Source organism: Ambystoma mexicanum, chromosome 9 (genome assembly GCF_040938575.1).
Source record: "Ambystoma mexicanum isolate Mex_15411 chromosome 9, UKY_AmexF1_1, whole genome shotgun sequence".
Taxonomy (NCBI): Eukaryota; Metazoa; Chordata; class Amphibia; order Caudata; family Ambystomatidae; genus Ambystoma; species Ambystoma mexicanum.
The window spans coordinates 530,517,513-530,538,471 of NC_090931.1; the positions used below are offsets into that span (position 1 = coordinate 530,517,513).

The 20,959-nt window shown below is 44.9% G+C and overlaps 1 long non-coding RNA gene across 3 annotated transcripts in view; it reads left to right on the forward strand.

The window, feature by feature from the left end:
* The window catches only part of LOC138488242 (uncharacterized), a 499,519-nt gene that overhangs the window by 386,731 nt on the left and 91,829 nt on the right, over positions 1–20,959 (forward strand). Inside the window, exon 3 of one of the 3 annotated variants that reach the window (XR_011274620.1) lies at positions 11,991–12,063. The exons of 1 other annotated variant lie outside the window; for it this stretch is intronic. This is a non-coding gene — a long non-coding RNA (uncharacterized lncRNA). Of the gene's footprint in view, positions 1–11,987; positions 12,064–20,959 lie in introns of all 3 variants that reach the window. One more of the 3 variants, XR_011274618.1, reaches the window with a different exon arrangement.

Consider the following 20,959-nt stretch of genomic DNA (forward strand, 5'->3'; position numbering starts at 1 on the left):
TGAACATGCAGAGGGGGTAATTAATAGGCATCTACATCATCGGATTCAAACTTCCAATGTTCACACAATCACAGCCTTGTGTCATCATTTGCCAATCCGTCTGAATGCTGAATACCAAACCCAACTTGAAAACTCTAACATAAAGAGAACTGGCATTCCCTTTCATTGAGGAGGAGAAAAGGGGAGGAAGGCAGTGAAAGTCTATAGGGGAATGAAAGATTTAGTTTTAAAGACACTCAAAAGAACTCTTCTTTGGGTTGACATATCTTTCAGAGTGTAGCTGTTGTCCATGTGATCTGACATAAGGCGGGAGTAAGTAAAACTCAATTGAAAGTACATGTTTTGGAGTATTGACATGCTGAACGCACGAGTGGGCGAACATCCCATTTTAAGCAATTGGAAGATTGAATTCATTCATGGGGGATCTTGTTGGTTTCTTCCTTTTAAGGGAACAAGGGTTGCTTTGATTTCCAAAGGGGAACACAGTATGGAAGTCAAATTTAGGATTTCGTTTTTCAGAGCAGGGGGGTCACAAGACCGTAATGCATTTAGCATTGACTGCCCCCTCTTGTAGTGCGTCTATTAGCGGGTAATCGGATTTGTACCTATTCATTTGCTGTCCCTGCAGCAGCTCGGGGCCGAGCCCGAGGATAATTGGTGCTGTCTCTATATTTACATCATTAGATTAGCCCCGACTCCTGGCCACTTGTTGTCTGCGCTTGTCTGTCCATTTGTGGAGCCTAATGTAACGCAAAATTCATTACTGATCACATTACTTTCAACTCTGAAGGCAGTCTTGTGATAAACATTTGGTTAACCCTCTCTTGCCAGCAAAGCAATGTGTCCTCACCATACTCTGAGAGTCTGTATTCGCGTTTCCTAAGAGCAAGGCCGATTGCAGTACTTTCATGTATTCCCACCAAGTTCAACTTCTGGCAGTTTTTGGAAGCAGCATTAGACCGAGCTGCACCAGTGTACTTCTAGATCCCCCCCCCCCCATCCCCCAGGTGTAGGGATGGTCCCGGTGTGGACAGGACGTGGAGTGCAAGATGTGAGTTACCATGGCCTGTTTTGCCAGCTTATGCATATCCAATACTAGTGTTTCCAGCACCACTCCCAGAGCCGCAGTAGTTGCTCTATGCAGCTATTGTGATATTGTAATTGTTTGTACAGTGCTTATACACAAGTGAAGTGCTTCAAAGCGCTTCAAGGTGGGAAGGAAGCACAGGGGTACGGTAGTCATTCTTAGGCCTTGAGGTTTCCGAATGATCTAATCAAAACTAGCATACGGGGCCTGAGGGTAGTTCTCCTTGTGCAAGTGCATGAAATGTTTCAGGCGCACCCAAACTAGGGAGGGGAGACAAAGGGGGGGACAGGACAGAACTTATTAGCCTAGTAAATTCAGGTCATGCAAGTGTACAGACGGAAGTGCGAGGAAGGGGGGGACAAGTGCGCCCAGTCCAGCAGGATCCTGGGTCAAGTGCAGAGAGTATACCCCTCTCATGGAACATATGCTGAAAGGGCAGTAGTGCTGAACATAGTGCAGCGGCCCACAGGCAAGTACAAAGACTGTCAGGGGAGCCTGGGACCTGTGAGGCGCTGGAGGTGAGCCGGGCGACCAATCAGCAAAAACTGAACAGAGTTAGGGAAGAGAAGGAGAAGTGAGGCAGGAGAGAAAAGGAGATGAGTTTAGCAGGGGAGAGGGAGAGAGAAAGAGGAAGAGAAGAGGAAGGTCTTGAGGAGTTCCGTAACTTAAGGAGCTCTGGCTCAAGCCGGAGAGGGGCTGGGAGGCTGTTCCAGAGGGAGGCACATGCAGAGGATAAAGATCTACCCCCAAATCTCTGCTTGGAAAAACAGCTCACCTGCAAAGAGTTGGAGGAGGACGAGCGGAGGGCTCTAGAAGGAGAGTATTAAGAAAGAGAGCGTTGTAGATAGTGTGGGTCCCGGCCCCAGAAAGCCTTGTGGACTATGCAGAGGGTCTTGAACTTGATCCTAGCAGCCACGGGGAGCCAATGGAGTGGTTTTAGCACCGGAGAGGTGCGGTCCCTGGACTTGAGGCCAAGGGTAAGTCTTGCGATTCTGTTCTGAATGAGTTGTAGAGGATGGAGAGTAGAAGTTGGAAGATTGAAAAAGAGGCTGTTGCAGTAATCCAGCCTAGAGAGAACCAGGGCTCTGGAGATGGTGAGCATTTGGGGGAAAGTGAGAAAAGGTAGAATACCTCTGAGGAGGTGCAGCTGGTAGTGGGACTTTTTCGAGATGTCTGAGATGTGAGAACAGAAGGAGAGAGTGGAGTCGGAAATGCTCCCCAGATTTTTTGCCTCACTAGCAGGTGGGGGCGAAGGGCCAAGGGAGGCCAGCCAGTGAGAATTTGGGAAAGCGGGAGCATAGGTCCCAATGAGGATGATCTCTGTCTTACTGGCATTGAGGCAGAGATCATTGTCAGCACACCAACGGACAGGCAGTCAGGAATGAGAGAGGCGGAGGAAGAGGCCGAGGGTAACCTGAAAGAGAGCTGCATGTCATCCGCATAACCCTGAAAGTTTGAGGTGATGGTAGAGAACCTGTGGGCCAGAGGGGCCATGTAGACAATGAAGAGCCAAGGGAATAGGTTAGATCCCTGGGGGTCAACACAAGTAGAGAGAGAAATAGAGGAGAGAAAGGACCCAAGTTCCACTTGGGAAGGACAGTCGGGGAGAAAGGAGGCAAGCCACGCCAGGGCCAGATCTGTGATGCCCAGGGTATCACGGAGACGGGAGATCAGGATGCTCTGGTTTACTGTGTCAAAGGCAGAAGGTAGATCGAGAAGAATGAGGACAGAAAGAGAGGTAGAGTCAAGATTTGAGAGCAGATCTTCACGGGTGTTCAGAAGAGCAGTTTCCGTGCCTCTGGATGCTCTAAAGCCAGACTTATGGTCATGGAGACAACCAACAGATTAAGTGTGGAGGGTAAGCTGAGAGATAGCTAATTTCTCCAAGAGTTTGCCCAGGAAAGGAGTGATGGAGATCGGGCGATAGTTTGCCGGGATAGAAGGGTCGGCAGAGGGTCTTTTGAGCAGAGGGTGCACAAGAGACTGCACAAGAGAGTGCTTGAGAGAAGTGGGGGAAACTCCAGTGGCGAAAGAGAGGTTGCAGAGGTTGGCCAAGGCTGGTGCAAGAGAATCAATGTTGCCCTTGATGGTTTTAGGACGGCACGGGTCAACCTGTTTGGAGGATGCTATCATGGAGCGGGCTTGTCTAGAGACCTCTGCAGGTATCACAGGGGAGAGGAAGGAGAGAAATGGGGGAGGGGATGAGGGGGACCCAAAAGATGTGGGTGCAGGCGAAGGTGCGGGAGAAAGAGTGAACAGGATGTCCTGTGTTTTGGCAGTGAAATGTGCAGCCAGGGCCGAGCAAAGGGCCTGTGTGGATGCACTAGAGGAGGAGGCTGCAGTAGGATTGGCCAGTTCCTTGCAGACTTCGAAGCGTTCTGCTGTGTTGTTAGATGCCGCTGAGATGCAGGCTTGAATATAGACTCTTTTCTTGGAGTGAATGCAGAGTCTATATTGCGTTTGAAGAAGGCGGCAGGCCAGTTTGTCAGATGGTGCACCTGAAGATCCCCCTTTTCCGTTTCGCTGCTCTGCACTTTCGTTTAAGGGCAGCCTGCTCAAAGTCGTACCAAGAGTTACACTTTTTGGAAGGCTTCAGGTGGACCCTCATGATGTTCTTCTCCCCACCACACTGCTATCCCTCACATGATGCCCTCTGCCTTCCTACCTCCACCCTTTGATGTTACCTTATTTTCTCCTCTCACTTCCTCCTTCTATAGTTCTCCATTCGCTAGTACCACTACCTCCAACTATCACCCTACTACTCTCTCTGTTGTTACCTCTCTTCTCTCCTCCCTACTACTTCACTTTCACACCACTACTACTTCTCCATGACTATAACTACCTATCTGCTCTTACCACTACTTCTATTCTACCACTACACTACCGCTGGTCATTGCTACCACCTCTCCCCATCTCTATTGCTGCGACCACTTCCACTATTTCTCAGCCTCTACTACTACTGCTAATTCTCTCCTACTACTTCTCTTCTCTCACTGCTACCACCACTGATTGCCACTCCTTACTGTCACTACCACTCCAGTAATCCCACTGCTACTGCCTCCACTTACAATCCTTACTACTTCTCGTCTACTTCAATCACTTCTCACACCCACTCCCCCTCTTTCCAACAAGCTCCACACTCCTTCTGCATGCTCCTTCTCTGGTCTCTCGAATGTCCTCTGTCCAACTCCTGTCCTCAAACAACTAACCCACACTAAACATCTCCCATGCTCCCTCTCTCTCACAGGATTGGCTCACTGTCCCTACCTAATCACTTACCTTTTCACCAGAGGTGTGACAGGCGACAGCTGTGAGGAGGCTTCAAAAGGGCTTGTAAGCCCCACCCCTCTTTCCATGTGGACCTGGTCTGGTCTTCTGCTATCACAGCAAACAACCTATCCACTGGACTGCATCTCCTCACAAAACAGGGGTGGGGGGCGGGGGGCACTGCACCAGCACTCCTAGGCCAGAGCTTCACCAAGTTACTGTTCCTTGACTTGTTTGCTAGTCAACTTGATTTCATGGGGGAAATGCCACCTACTCAACGTGCCAGCTCAGGCTGCACCTAGGTAGGAATTTTAAACATGCTCCCAGAATAGGAGATCAAATAACTCACTAGACATTTGTTGTTGGGAGTACTGTGGGTATTTAAAATGTGTTTTGTGGTTGAGTATTTCTTCTTTACTTTATTATAGTAGGTAGCAAATTGTGTTTTGACACAAACACTGAAAATAAGACATAGCATGACAGTGGTATGCCCATTGCTAAATGCTTTATAATTTTGATGGGAGTAAGGGAAACATTAACCAGTGGGGAGAAAGGCCTAGCGTATGGAAAGACAGATAAATGGTGCGGGGCCCATAAACTGGCTGGTAGTTGGAGGAAAGACACAGAATTAGTCAAGAGGTGGGAGGCAAAGGGAGAGGGGGGGAAAGAAGTAGGAGCCCAGAACCAGCGTAGGTTTTAGAAGGGGAAAGTTAATGTGGGTAAATGAGTAACCAGGCCAGATATGGGGGTAATTGGGCGCTCACAACCAACCAAAACGCAGATGACCACTAGAGTAAATATCCAATAGGAGTTAACATTTCCCTTTAGATTGTAAATGGGGACTGCTGCAATATGCCATTTTGTGGAGAGTTTAGATTATGGGTCAGCTGGCAAACAGCCTGGATCGGTTTGCAGTCACCTCTGCCAGCCACACTGCTAGTGTCTGTTGTCGTCAAGAACAAATACAGCACGCTAGGAGAGTCATGTGCATGGCTCTGCTAAATCAGGGCCCAGAGTCTTCCCACCACTTGCGCTAATGGTCATTAAGGCTGTGAAACCGAATTTCAGCTTACAATGTAACTCTGCTGTTCTGAGAGGAGTGTGTCAAGAAATACTCTGATGCAGTAATGTAGCCACAAATAGATTATTGTAAGAATTTTTTAATTTTTGTATTGTGTTATGGTTGCCAACTGCAACCTTTAACAATGACAGACACACAAACATTACAATCCCAATAGACCGGCAAATAACATTAAATAAAAAGTTATAGTTACATTCTAAATACATCATTGCAACATACTGTAAAATGTAATAATGGTAAAAATCCTAGTTTCATCTCATGTACTACAATTAGAAAGTAATCTACCCTACTAATCTCTAATCATCATTCAAAGTGCTGGTGACGTTTGTAGTCTGAGGCAACATTAAAAGATGCAATAACTTAGAAACCTATAAAGTGCTAAAAGTACAGTGCCTCACCAGCATATTCAAAATTGGCACACACATATGAGGTCAAATATAGTCTCCTTAAATTTTCTGTATCAGCACAATATACTGTTAAATGTTTCATGGTCTTCATCAAATCCTTCCTAGAACATAATCTACAATAGAGTTTTGAGAGGTCCAAGGTGATCCTCGGGCCAAGGCGTTTCAATGTAGCTAATTGGTTTAATTTGAACCTCAAATATAAATATCGAGCCTGATTACACGGAAATATATACAAATATCTCTGTAAATGTCCCCTTTTTCAAATGAAACCTGCATACTCTTTGTACATCGGATATAAATCTAGTTCTATAGTTTCTCTCTATTCTACTTCGTATAACTTATTTTTGTTTTCAAGAGGTTTTGTAAGCAGCTCATCTGTGTCAGACTCAATGTTGTATAAAAGAGTACACATCTTATCGTTAAATATAGTAATAGAGCAGGCCAATTATGTCATGGCAGCCACATTTGAATCCATATGGAGTGGTATACGAGGAGGGGCTATTCTTTTGCATGAGAATACAATTGTTTCCATTGTACTTTGGCCTCAAATGAGATCAAACCCAGTTCATGCCTGACAACTGCGTTTGGAATAGAAAGTACTAATCTCAACGTTTTTTTACAGATAATGCCCTGTAGAGAATAAATATGGACCCATATCCATCGGCAACACATCCAACCCATAGGATATAGCAGGTTCGACTTTGGCAATGTAAAAATGCACAATCAGTAACAGTGAATATTTAGACAGCCTCCTATAGATTAATTTAAGTTGAGCTAACAGGGGCTCTAATCTTAGTCTTAGCCTCTCTTTTATCTCACCGCTTGAGACCGAATTCGATAGAGTGAAACCCAAATAGCGTAAGGAGGAAACCTTTTCTAAACAGGAATCACAGACCAACCAATACATAATTTTTTGTTGTTGTTGTAGGTATAGACAATGATTGCGGACTTGGAGACATTCATTAGTAAATTATTATCAATGGCATACGCTGAGAATAAGGTCAATTTTCTTTGTAGGCCTAAGGGGTTTTGGTCGAAAAATACAGATCATCTGCAAATGCATGCCAGTTAAGATTGTTTGCACCCAATTGTACAGATATGAAATAAAAGATGGCAACAAAGTGTCTATATCCAATACATAAAGATTGAACCAAATTGGGCCGAGCACACTACCTTGTCTCAGACTAATATGAGCATCAATAGGTCTGGTCTGTGTATCCTCACTTGTAAGTCAAATCTTAACCGAAAGATTGGAATACAGTAAAGATGGAATTTGTACTAAAGGTGCCAGTAAATTCCATGTTAAATGTTTATCCTAAAATGTGTTTTGATTAACTTGGTCAAAGGCATTAGATGTGTCCATGGAGCGATATAGATATTACCTATTGATCCCCTTTTGACTCCTTCAAGAAGATAAGACATTATGGTTCCATTAAGAATTGTACCCAGAGATTGTGTAAATGCAACCTGAGAGCGGGGGAGGATACCCAGTGGGTCCACCCAGCTTTTCAGATCATTCAGAAACATAGATGCAAATATTTTACTAAAAGCATCTAAGGTGGCAATCATTTTATAATCCGCCAGATTTTATCTGTCTCCCTTTTTAAAAATAGATATAATAAAATAAGTTTTCTATGATGCAGGAAAACTCAAGGTTGTCAGTATTTTTTTACAATGGGAAAACAAAATACCAGACCATAACAGGGTCACTCTTAATAATGAACAGAGACGGGTTGTCAGTGCCAGGAGCCCTAGATGGTTTGGCTTTGGAGATAGTTGCTAGGCCCTCTTCCTGAGACCAGTTAAAGCCAGGACCTTGCACATAGTTCTCATTGAGGAACCTTAAAGGAAGTTCATTCTCAGGCTTAGCAAACAGCTTCTCGTAAAACTGTACCTAAGAGGCCTCAGAAATACAGCTAAAATCGCAAGAGATGCTTTTGTTATTAAGGAATTCATAATTTCCCAGAATCTTAAAGTATTTGCATCTTTCAAGGAATTCAAGATATTCTGGTTGTCTGTTATATACAATTGATATTCACATTTTTTGTAAAATTCCTATATTTCATCAAAATACTTTTCTTTATACGTTTTTTAGAATCCAAGTCTGATCTCCAGACTAGTACTCTACGCTGGTCGTCATACTTGTGCGGGTGTCCTCGAACTGAGGCTACAGTCCCTTCTCCAGTTAGATGTAATAAATATTTTTAAATGGTCTCATTATAATGTTCAACAGAAAAGTGACTATGGTCAGCTCCATACTGCCAGTCCATCAATATATGCTTAATCACAGTAATGAAGCTTCTGTTATGTTATGTTATTCGGCATTGATACAGCGCTCTATATGTAATTGGTATGACCTCAAAGCGCTGGTGGGTTGAACGACCTCGGGGACCATAGTCCCTGTCAGCTGAGAGAGTAAGGTGTCATAGGGTGCTTGGGTGCACCAATTATGTGCGCAGCTGATGTGATTGTCTGATGGTAGCTGCATCCTAGCATTAGGTGTGGTGATGTTTGATATCACTTGAATGTGTGCAGTCTGGAGGTTGGTCACCAAGACTGGATTCTGGCTACGTTACGCCTGTGTAGGACGCTTATATGTGCAGCCAGGCTGATTTTTGTTCGGTATAGCTGTATTTTAACGGAATGTTGAGGTGTTCATGTAGTTTTGTTCGTATGTGAGCAGCTAGGCTGAAATTGATCAAGTGGTGTAAGTGCACTCTTGTATGTTGGCGTAGAGTAGAGAGTGAGCATAGTGATAGGAGAGATGAGTGTCTGGGTGGAGGTTTTGATCTAGCGAGCTCACTATTCCGGATTTCAATTGTGCGTTTGCAATTGCTGCATTCAGAGTAAACTAATGAGTGACTTAATAGGCGCATTCAGTGGCGTCATTGCTCAGGATCTCATTGAACATTTGTCAGCAGTTTGCATCAGCCTTGGATGGTCTTAATCAGCATTATGGAAAGAGCCAGGTTTTTAGAGCTTTGCGGAAGGCCATGTATTCTTGGGTGTGTTGAATATCTGGTGGTTGTGAGTTCCACAGAGTTGGTGCCAAGGTTGAGAAGGCGGATCCTCCGATGCTGACAGAATTAGAGTTTGGAATCACTAGAAGGAGGGCAGTGCTTGATCCTAGGGTGCAAGGTGGGAGGTAGGGTTTTATCTTCTCTTGTAGGTAGGGTGGGCCGGTCTTGTGCACTGCTCGGTGGGTAATGCATAGGGTTTTGAATGTGGCCCTTTGTCCGACGGGGAGCGAGTGAAGGGTGCGTAGAGCGGGTGAGATGTGATCTCTGTGTCCCAGGGCGAGGAGGAGTTTGGTGGCAGCATTTTGGGCTCTTTGGAGTTTGTTGAGTTGGTATGCCGGTGCTCCCAGGTATAAGGAGTTGGCATAGTCCAGTCTCAACATACCAATAGACATAACAGCGAGTCGGTTGGAGTAGGAGAGGTAAGGAAAAGTGTGTCTAAGAAGTTGGAGGTGGTAGTGACAGCATTTTGAAACATTATTGATCTGACAGGAGATGGTTAGGCCTGAGTCCCTAGTGTCACCTACATTTTTAACTGTATTGAAGGGAGGGGGTGGACGAAGGGAGGAGGGCCATGGGAGCAGTTAAGGGAGAAGGGCAGTATTGCTGCACACCATGATTTCAGTTTTATCAGGGCTCAAGAGGAGGTGGTTACTTGTCATCCATCGGTCAACATCACGGAGACAAGCTTCAAGGTCGGGACGTGGGTTGGTGTTTGTCTTCGGGATTCTTAGGATAATTTGGGTATCATCGGCGTAGTTTTAACAGGATAGGTTGCGCGCGTGGATTATTCCTGGTAGAGTGATCAGATAGAGTTTGAAAACGAGAGCAGAGAGGCATGTGCCTTGGGGTACTGTAGTGTTCACATCATGAGCAGTTGAGACAAAAGAGGATAGGAAGGCAATTTGTTTCCTGTTGCAGAGGAAAGAGGCAATCCATTTGAGTGCCGAGCCACAGATTCCTAGAGGGAGGAGGTGGTCAAGGAGGATTGAATGGTTAACGGTGTCAAAGGCTGCAGAGAGAGGATGCGCAGTGCACCATTCCACTTCATAGACAGCCCTCCTCTAGTGAGGTGCCTCCGTTGTCATCATAGGACAAACCTCAAACGCAGGAAAGTAGATGTTAATAGAAAATTATCGTTGTAAGAAATTAGATTTTTTTAATTCGTCTCAGTCAAAGGTTATGTGGCACATTTTCGAGAATCCATATTTTCCGTTCTTTAAGGACTTTTAACATCAAGTGTGGTTCAAAGGATGGTGAAACAGTCATCGGCTAAAGGGTTGTAAAAACTGAAATGCATGCTGCCAATCGTCGAATAGCTTCTACCCTTTTAGAGTCCCTAATCTTTAAAATAGTAGGTTGCTTGCATACACCAATATGGAAATTTGCTCACATTAAAATCACCATCTGGGCTTAGACTGGTTTTAACATTGGAGCTATGGTGCCTCACTGCAGGACCTTGCTTTTGGGATGGAACTCTAGTATTGCCCAAGGACAGATCATATGTGCCAACTCCTCAAAGTTATGTGCTGCAAACAGTTGCAAGCCTGATTCACGTTTCTTTTAGGGTCTGCAAAGCCCAGTGATGGACTGGCCTGTGTGGAACTCTGGAGATTTCCCAGTAGTCCTCTGCACCATGGGGATCTTTTCTGTGTATACAGTGGTTTTCTTCTCCTCTTACTCTCTCTCTCCTGTGGACCCATGCCATCCCCGTCCTTCCATCTCCCCTCATCCCCCACATTCCTTTGAAGTAAACAATTTATGATAGAGTCCCACTTTTAACAAAAGGTATATGTAATTTTCATGTTTTGCTCAGCTACTTTTTAATCTCTACATAGGGATAAATGTGCTTTAATTTGGTATTTGTGCCTATTTTCTCCAATTGTTCTTGCAGAAGAACCCAACAGACACTATTAGAGGGGTTGGGTTCGCTCACACAGTCTACTATGGGGCCACTGTAAAACAAAAACATTTCCAGGGTCACTTTTGGTTCCCAGACCACCTCTGGCAAGGCCCTTCCTACCAGGAGCTTTCTGAGAGCGAATCATCTCTCTTTCCAGGAACCTTAGGCTTAATGTGACCCCACTCTACAGCTCAGACTTCAGGTGGTGCAGGGGCCACTTTTTTGGTTGCCTGTCATTGCATGCATTGACATTTTTGAGTGCCGCGAAGTTGGTCAAGCCTTCTGAAGTAGACTTTGCCTTTGCAAATTATTCAATCCCTACAGTCATTGTGCATTAAAGACATTCCAGGACTATTCATCGTCGCAGGCAAGATTAATTGTAGCTAAATTCCATTGCGCTCCAAGTCTATGGCTTTCAATGTATTGGTCACACCGATACAACGGCAGCATTCATGGCTTTCGAAAGAGAATAGCTCCAAGGCAAACCTTCTGAACTATGGTTCTGCAGAATGTGCCACACACTGAGTGTTCATAAATCCGGCCTTTTCACTCCTGCAGCGCATCCTGAGCCTGCTGGTGTCCCAGTGGAAGTTGCACACACCAAAAACATGTGTAACCTAATGGTTGCCGCAATAATATTTCAAGACATTTTCATATGATGTACCTTTGGAATGTAGGTTTCACTCTTGCAGTGCACATGTAGTCTCCTTGTGACCCCATGGAAGTTGCACCCACCAAGCCTGTCCAAACATATGGTTGCTGCAATAATATTTCAAGACATTTTCATATGGCGAGCGTCACTTTGGGGTGTAGGTTTGTTATCTTGTGTATTTTCTTTGTGTCCTATTGATTTGCACTCTTGGCTTAATCTAAGGGGTAGAAGCAGTAAAGTGTATGCCAACTGGATATTTTAAAGGTGTGTGTGTGTGTGTAAAATCATCATGGCAAAGAGGGGCATAGAGCACTCCTATTTGTAGCTGGTATACCAAATGCCAAGTTCCATATCCTGGATGTAATAACGGGAGAACATGAATGACCATGTCTTATGCATGTGACGTTGTTGCTAAGTGAGGGGGAGGAGGAATGTGTTGTTGGTGACTCTTCGTCACACCTGTCCTAACGAAATGTCTGCAAGAGCCAGTGCCTTATTTGCTAAAATTGTTGTTGCAACAGTTGTAGGTGAACGTTATATTTCTGCATTGCTAATTTTTGTTTGTTCTCAAAGCAGTAAGAGGGACAAAGGCTTCTATTTCCTCTAATTTCCCGTCTCCAGACAAGTCTCAAAAGGGGAAAAAGCAGAGGTGAGAAATATCGCTTTGATTCTTCTGAGATTGCCAACCCAAGGCCCTCCCTTGTTTTCCTCCCCAGTGATTGTTTTCTGTTGTCACACCCACCACACAGAGAAAGGGCCTGCTTAAGGCCTCTTGTCATCTTGGGATGCAGAGCTAGCGGCCAACCAGGGCGCAATGCTGCAACGCTTGTGTACCTATCTGCCTAACCCGAGCTTCACAGGATATCGGCCATTTTGTCATTTCCAAGGCTGATACGAAATGAGAGTAGTTTGGGCGAGAATTGTGAACAGATTCTGATTTCATAGTGCTTGTGATGAAGGCCCTTAGTTAGTGACAGAAAATGAAAACGGCCCATTGACAAATCTTTGTCCAAGTGAGGACTTACATTGTGTCTTTTTAATTTTTAATGCTTGCAGGACATTGCTTGAAAGTCTCCTTTTTACGTGCACTAATCCCTTGCCTCCTCTCACACTCTCCTGTCCCTTCTCCACACACATGCTTGACGCCCCTTTGTATGTGATGGTTTGTTGATTTTTGCATGTTATTTATATGTTGTCTCTAAAGAAGCACCCTAAATGAAGACAGATCATGTATAAACACCCACTGTGACAAAACTCTCAGTTTTCTCTTTAAAGTCATAGCTTCCATTCCTGTATTGTAAATAAATCCATGATATGGTCAAACATTTGAGCCAAAATTGAGGTCAAAAAGTGCCTGAAGAGTTTTTTCGTCGGGATGCCTTCATATCTTGGGTCAAGAAAAAAGCCCACACATCACTGGAAACTCATACTGCTTTCGACTGATGGACAATATATATTATGAACGTAAAACATTTTAGACCATTTTATTTCAGAAAATGATTTCGGGTATTTTTTTCAATTGTAAACTAGTTGTCTACAACATTATATGCTACTCGGCGATGTCTCCAGGACGATATCTTAAACGCAATGTGACAGTGAGCTCCAGTTTAAAGCCAGCTCCTGTCAATGTTTTTCCACATTAGCAGGTTTAACTATTTCTCCTGTGGCTGCCTTTCACAGATGAACATAAGCTACACGTAGCAGCACGTGTGACGTCGCAAAGGTTAACAAGGCCATTTTACAAAATAGTACATAGACCCTCGAACAAAGGGAGTAGAAGGATCAAGTGGGAGAGGGTTTATGGTCTTTCCATCTAAAACTTTCCAACAAAAGTTTTTGCATCGAAAATATTTGCATCAAATGCATTTTTTGTATTTTTTGGGGGGAGGGCGGTCCTCCCCCACTCTCCATTTTTTACCCTTAAAAACCCACTCCAACGAAAATGAACCCTTTACCCATCACATATATGCATTCGATGCATATATTTTCGATGGAAAAGGTTTCGTTGGAAACCTTTTCGATGGAAACACCAGGTACCGCGGGAGAGCACCCTGGTATTCCCCGCCACGACAATCCAGCGGATCCATAGGCGTGTTGCAAAGTTATGAAATCACTTAAGGGCTAAGTACCTGGCAGCTGGTCCGTTCACCTCCGCAACATCTCTCAGCCCAAGTTTAGGGCCAGAACAAAACGAGAGCCCTTCATCGGTGCTTTGGGGACATGGTTATCAGCTGGGATGTCTCACCTGAAAAGTTCTTATTGCCATTAGCACCTGCCAGTGAAAAACGCTGGGCTAATATAACGTGAAGAGCTCTTGAGACGGAAGGTTTTTAAAGAAAAAAAAAGAACTTTAACTGATGGTTGCGGTTACTCCTCCCTTACCACACCCAGATGCAGACGGTCTATTTTCACAAATCTTTAACAACACTGAAAAGGGACTAAGACTCTACAGGTGTGGCAAGGGTGTGGAAATGCAGTCCACTACATTACCGCTGCATCACTTCACCGCCGAACTACAGGTTTAGGGGTAAGGTGGAGAAAAACCTCTGGCAAAATGCTGAATGTAATTTCCACCACCTTACTGCCGAAAAACATAAATTTTGGCGGAATTACTGCTGGTGGTAATTCTGCCAAAATCCCCATGAAGCTGTATGGACTCCATACATGGGGGCTAACACCGACATACCGCCCCTTGTAATCCGGCAGTAATTCCACTGGAGCAAGTGGCGGGACTGATAAATCTGTTTGGTGGTATCTCAGCACATTTACTGCAGAAATACCACCAAAATTGTAAAAGTGTTTTTTATCTAGTTTGCTTGAAGGAGGGTTGAGATGACACAGCCAGTGCATTGATACATGCTTCTGGCAGATTGCTTAGAGCTATAGCAATGAATGAGTCAGGAAGAAAAGGTAAATACCTGCAAGATTTGTTGTATAACCATGACCCTATGTGGCTTCCCTCCAAACGTCCTACCAACAGCTGGGTACTGCCCAATGCTTCACTCTGGAATTCCTGGCTCCCCTAACAATCTACGGGCAGAAGGTGGCATGGTTCTGCACCTGCAGCCTGCACAGAGCATATACATGTTAACAGGAATTCATGTAATAACATGAATGTCTGCACTTGTTAGGGTTGTACCAAACATGAACAATGAACCAACAACACATGTCGGAACAATGTAACACATCCCTCCCAGTCGTACTGAAGGGGATCGCTAATAGAATCACATTAACCTGGTTGGCATCCTCGTTACCCGCAATGGACGGGTAGAATCCGCCTGACTTCTGGACTCGCTTGAATGCAGCGTGACACTGCCTGGACACAGAACATGCGTAGACTGCTTTCAGAGGTCCTCTATCCACGCCATCTATCTTACATCGCTGTTCATCCCATCTTGATTGCAGGAACCGCCCTGCCCCTTCCTGCTAAGGGAGTTGCCTCTCTACCTCAACACCCTATTAAGATCCCACGTGAAGCCGTGTTCTACACTTACAGCATTGAGAAACTTAATTGTCACTCTAATAATTTGAGAATACTTTAGCACGCCCCTATAGCCTCTCACATCTTCCTTTGTCCTCATTTCCTTGCCACCTTAAATCTCCCTATTTCCTATGTGTGTAAATTTATCAGAATGTACCTTCCATTTCTCTTGAGCATTCAACATTAATTCCTTCACCATATCCACACTTATCACCTCTCCCTTGAAATTCATGTTCGCCCACGCAGGGTTAAACTTGGGAGTTCACTTCCCTCCTGCTTATCAGATGGAGAACATTGCGTTATAGCATTGGGACAGATTTTATGCTCCATATTACTTCTCTCACAGCCCCTTTGATATCCATATTATAGCTTGGGGCCAACTGGTCAGATTTAATGACATCCTGGTTAAACTTTTCAACAAACACTTTGTTCTCAGGATGATACACAGCAGTGAATTTCTACTTGATTCCCCTTAACTGTAGGTGTTTGGATACCTTACTATCCCTAAATTATGGACCATTGTCACTTAGTATCTCCTTTGGGGCCCCTCTCTCCTGAATACACCTTCTAAGAACGTTACCACATCATTGGTATTCACCCTATCCACTATCTTAACCTCTGGCAACTTTGATTAATGGTTGACCATCATGATCATGTGACTGTTCCAGGCCTCCAAAATGTATTACAGCCCACGAATACAAAGTCCCAGTCATTTCCATCCCCCGTGGGAGATCTCTAAAGAACACCACAGCTGCTTCCTTGCTTTGGCGCTTTTATTTGAATTTCAACACTGCCAACATTCCCAGACTTTCTACTCTTTGTGGAGATCCATCCAAGGCCACTAATATTTCTCTCAGACCTTACACTTGGTACCCGCTATCCCTGTTTAGCACACTTCTCTCTCAATGACTGTGGTGGCACTAATACCTTCCCTTAACAATGTTTCACCTTTAATGGATAGCTAATCTCGTAATTTACAGAGGAAAACGAAACCCCTGTCTATGGTATCCTTCGCACACCACCCTTCTGGGTCCATTTGTTTACATTGGACAGCCCAGTTTCCTGTTTAAGTTCATGTATCCACTCTTTTGGGTACAAGTGGGCTCAGACAACCTCACACGCATAACCACACTCACCCACACTGTCGTGATCATGCACTGGATTGGATAAAGGTATGCACAACAAATAGTCTGCAATAACATTCTGTACTCCCGGATCCTTCTTTATTCTGTATTCATATTCATGTAGTCTCCAGAATAAAAAGGGAAATCCGCAGTGTAGCCTTGGCCATCCACCTGACAGCAGCTCCACTGGTGGTTTATGGTCAATTTGTATTGAAACTAACTTCTCCCGTATATAATTTTGAAAATATTTGGTTTCCAACAAATAAACTAACAACTCCCTCTCAATCGCAGGAGAGCAAGACTCAGACTCAATGACAGATCTTGGCCTGGCTGACTTCTTTCCTCTATGATCGACCCTCGCAGGTCCAACTTGCGTCCTTCCTCTCCTCTGTCTCTCTCTCCACCTGCGGTGTTCCCCAGGGGTCTAACTTTTCTCCCTGGTTGTTCAACCAATACCTGGCACCCCTCGCCCCCTGCATTGCTGCTCCCTGCTCCAACTTCCTGTGCTATGCGGATGACACCCAGCTCGCTTTCCGGCTCCCCTCTGCCAACTCTTCTCCTTCTCTCATCCCTGTCTGCAATCCAGGAGTGGTGTGTCGCCAATGATCTCTGCATGAATGCCAGAAAGACGGAAATCCTCCTCATCGGCACACCTGCACCCCTCTTTCCCTTCACTCTCTGGCCGGCCTCCCTTGGCCCTCTTCCTCCTCCCACCTGTTAGGCTAAGAACCTCAGGGTTATCTTTGACACCACACTCTCCTCTCCTCACATCTCCAACGTCTCTAAGAAGTCAAACTACCAACTGCACCTCCTCAGAGGTATTCGTCCCTTCCTCTCCTTCCCCCAGAAGTTCACTGTCTCTAGATCTCTGGTTCTCTCTAGGCTTGACTACTGTAACAGCCTCTTCTTAAATCTGCCTGCCTCTACCCTCTGTCATCTGCAACTCATCCAGAACAGGACTGCGACACTTGTCCTTGGCCTCAAGCCCAAGGATTGTATCTCCCCAGCACTGAAACCTCTCCATTGGCTCCCTCTGGCTGCAAGGATCAAGTCCAAGACCCTTTGCATTGTCCACCAGGTCACCTGGGGCCTGGGACCAAAATATCGCCAGCTTTCTCTTCCGAATTATCTTCCTACTCGAGCTCTTCGCTCCTCCGCCTCCAACTCCTTGAGAGTCAGTTGCTTATCCAAGCAACGAGTTGGGGACAGATCCCTCTCTTCGGCTGCCGCCTCCCTCTGGACCAGCCTCCCTGCCTCTCTGAAACTTGACGAGAACCATCTCTGTCTCCAGTAGCAGCTCAAGACTTTCCTCTTTGCTTCTGCCTTCTCTCTTCCTCTTCCCTGCTGATCTCCTGTCTGATACTGCACTGGTTACCTGACTACTCTTGGAACCACGGGCCCAGGTCACTGCCCTCCCCATTGCACACCCGCACTGCCATCTGGCATCCCTGCACTTGGGGCTGTATCTGCAACCCTATAGTCCCACTACCTGCACTATCTAACTCTTGCTGTCTGCACTTAACCCCCTGCACTGCCACCTGCTGGCCGCACTTCTTGATTTTCAATGTTTCGTTCCTATGTCCTGCAATTGCTCCTGCTCCGCAGCCCCTGGCACTTCTCCCCTTTCCTCTCCCCTGTACTTGCGCAATCTCAATGTTACTGGGCCTAGTAAGATCGTTGTCTTGTCCCCCCTTGTTCCCCTCCTCAGCCTCGTAGTGCCTTGAAACATGTGTATAGGCGCAATATAAATAAAATATCATATCATATCTAGACACATGACAGACAACTGCCTTGCCTTCTCCCACGGGTTGAGACAACACAGCACCTAAGCCCTTGGTGCTTCCTACAACACTCAGCCATGCCAAGGAACGGGCGAACCTCTTTGTTTGTTGGCATGGAGGATCCCATATAGCCCTCATGGGTCCTCTTTGGGGCTATACCCCTTCCCAGCATTCACATGACCTTAGTATCCTACTTCCTTGGAACTAAATGTACATTTGCTCGGTTCTATGGTCATGCCTCGTCATGCCTTTCGTTTTAATTCTAACCAACACCCGGTGCCACCTGGAATAATGCTCTTCTGTTCCTTTGCCATTTATGCCAACAGAAGTCCTAACACCACCACAGAAACACAGTCTTCCACCTTTCAACAATGTTTCTATGCCAAACATGCTGATCGGCTGCTTCAGCCAAAGTGGGTGCTGTTTAACACAATGCATTTTTAGATTGAAATTATGGCATACTTCCTATCACCAAAATTAAAAGAAACTCTTTGCCTTTTACAAAACATAGATATTTTCCTTTCAAGTAACATATGGTATATCATATTGCATAATGCAGGGTGAAACAATATCATGGGATATCTTTCAGTCTGCAGGGTCTCGCTCTCCTTAACCACATGACTCTTCTGGCCTCCTGGCTGAAGGACTCCTCAAGTGAAATCTCTCTCTCCTTCTCTTTCTCGCTCTCTTTCTCACTCTCTTTCTCTATCTCTCACTCACTCTCTCTATATTTCTCTCTATTGCTATCACTCTCTCCCCCTCTCCATTTCTCTCAATCTGTCTCTCTCTCTGGCTTTCTCTCTGTAACAGTTAGTGAAAGAAATATGTTGTTTAAATTAGTGGTTTTATATTAAGGAAACACATTTTTGAAATACTAATGTGCTATCAAGAATTAAATTCTCTTTTCCACTAAAACAAAACCAGATGACTTTCACAAAACTCAGACAGGCAGTCTGCAAGTGATAATTTATCTTCGGATCTGGTAAACAATGTCTCATCGTCTAACAGTTACTATAAATAATGTTTTTTTAAGCATTATACGAGGAGCTCAAACTGAAGCTACGAGCCTTGTCGCACGGCTGCCTTCGGGGGGTGGTTTTGGTGACATTTTGCAGGCGCCCATCGAAAAGGAACGCCATGCACAGATGCCATTGCTTACTTTGTCCTCCTCTGCCCCTCAAACCCCCCCACCCGCTGGTCAGGATCATTAAGGTTTTCTTGGGTCGCACTCTCCAGTCCATCAAAGCTGGCTTAGCACCTTATGGGTGCAAGTGATGAATTGTAGAGCTCTCGGTTGCTGGCACATTGAGACATCCTTGAAGCCTCTTGATGGATAGAATAATGTTTGTTCTCAACAGGTTGATCCAAGTGATGGAGTGAATGGGTGATAACCCCTAATGCAGGGGTCTGCAACCTTTGCCTCGTTAGATGTTTTAGACTAGAACTCCGATCAGCATAACCTGCATAGTCGGGAGTTGTAGTCCAAAACATCTGTAAAGTGGTCTGTGGAACAAAATGAGTTTCACACTGTGATACATTGAGACATTCTTGAATCACTCCTCAGTATTGCCATGTGTGTATGATTAATATTGTGGATCCGGCAAGATAGTTCTGTTGAACACCCCCCTTAATATCAGGCGAATTGATCAAAAGCTCTCTGAATGTAAGAAGTCCATATTACAAGGGCAAATATAATATTGTTGCCAAACTGTTGTTAGTTAAGCAGTCTCGCATCACCATATAGTCCATCCCCAAAATATGAGGCATCTATGAATCTCAGTGAAAGATTCAGTGGATGTCGGCTCTTGGTTGGTGGAGACATTTGTGAATCTAAGTAATGGATAAGAATTGACTTTATTCCCAGAATATCGGGCGATAGATCAAATGCATTTCTTTCATGTTTCAGTGTATTATTTTAACTGTGTATTTTAGCAGATATGCAGCTGGTGAAGCAAGAGTAAAGAGAGCAAAGTCTAAGACTCATCAGCAAATAGATGCCTTTAGAAGCCAAAAGAGGAGACATGTTTGCCAAGAAAGATATGATTAAATGTGTCAAAGGGAGCAGGGGGAACTCAAGGAGCAGGAGGAGAGATGACAGTATTGAGCTCTAGTAAGGGAGTTGCAGACCTGGGCAAATGTTTTCTACATTAACTGTCTATTGTGGATTCCAGATTGTTGGGGGGCACACTGTTCATTTGCCTCCATGTATTCAGTGATGCATCTAAAGGGTACATGTTTTAGAACTTTGGAATAGTAGAAAGTAGAGACATGGGCCAATAGTTCAACGGGTTGTTGGGGCCTTCGGAATGGGTATGATTGTGGCCACCTTAACACAAACCGGGAAATACCAGAGAAATGTGAGTGATAAAGAGAGGAGAGAAGTAGGAGCTGGTCTGGTGTGCCAGCTCCTTCACTGTTTGTGGTGCGAAAGATTCAACAGGATCGCAGAAGGGTTTGGCAGTCCAGACGATTGGTGCCATTTTAGCAGTGGTGGTGGGAGGATGTCTGATATTGAGGAGATGAAGTGGGTGGGGCGGGGTGGTGGAGAACATTGGGAGATTATGGTGGGAGATTATGGTGGGCGGACAACGTACCATATCTTAAAGATTTTGAAGGAAAAAGTAGCTGAGGGTGACTAGAAGACCATATTTTGTTGGATGATCATAGTTAGATTGTCTAGAAGAGAGTGAAGAAAGGAGACGATTATGGTCTAATAGTTGGGCTTAGCTGAGTTCAAAGCAGTAGTGAGAGCAAGGAGCACACTCTTGTAGGAAGCGAGGAGAGTAGGTTTTGTTTCTATGATATGGGTTTTGAGCATACAGTTTTTATATTGGTGTTGGCTGGCTGGGCAGATCCATGGTGGAGGATGATGCTGAGAGAAAGCAAATCAGCAATGAGGGCGTGGTGGAAGAAATTGCCAGTTCTAAAATCAAATTTTTCTTAAACCAGAATCATTTCGAAGGAGGGTGGCAGGAAATTAGAGCAAGCAAAGAGACATTAAAACAGAAAGAGTGGTTAGAGGAAAATGTGCCAATAGAGAGGCAGCAAAAGAATTCAGTGCGGAGGAGCGAAAGACAAGATTGATTGAGTTTCCACGTTTGTGGGCCGGCAGATTGTTGAGACTGACTAGAGAATGATCAGACAGCATTAGGACCAGTT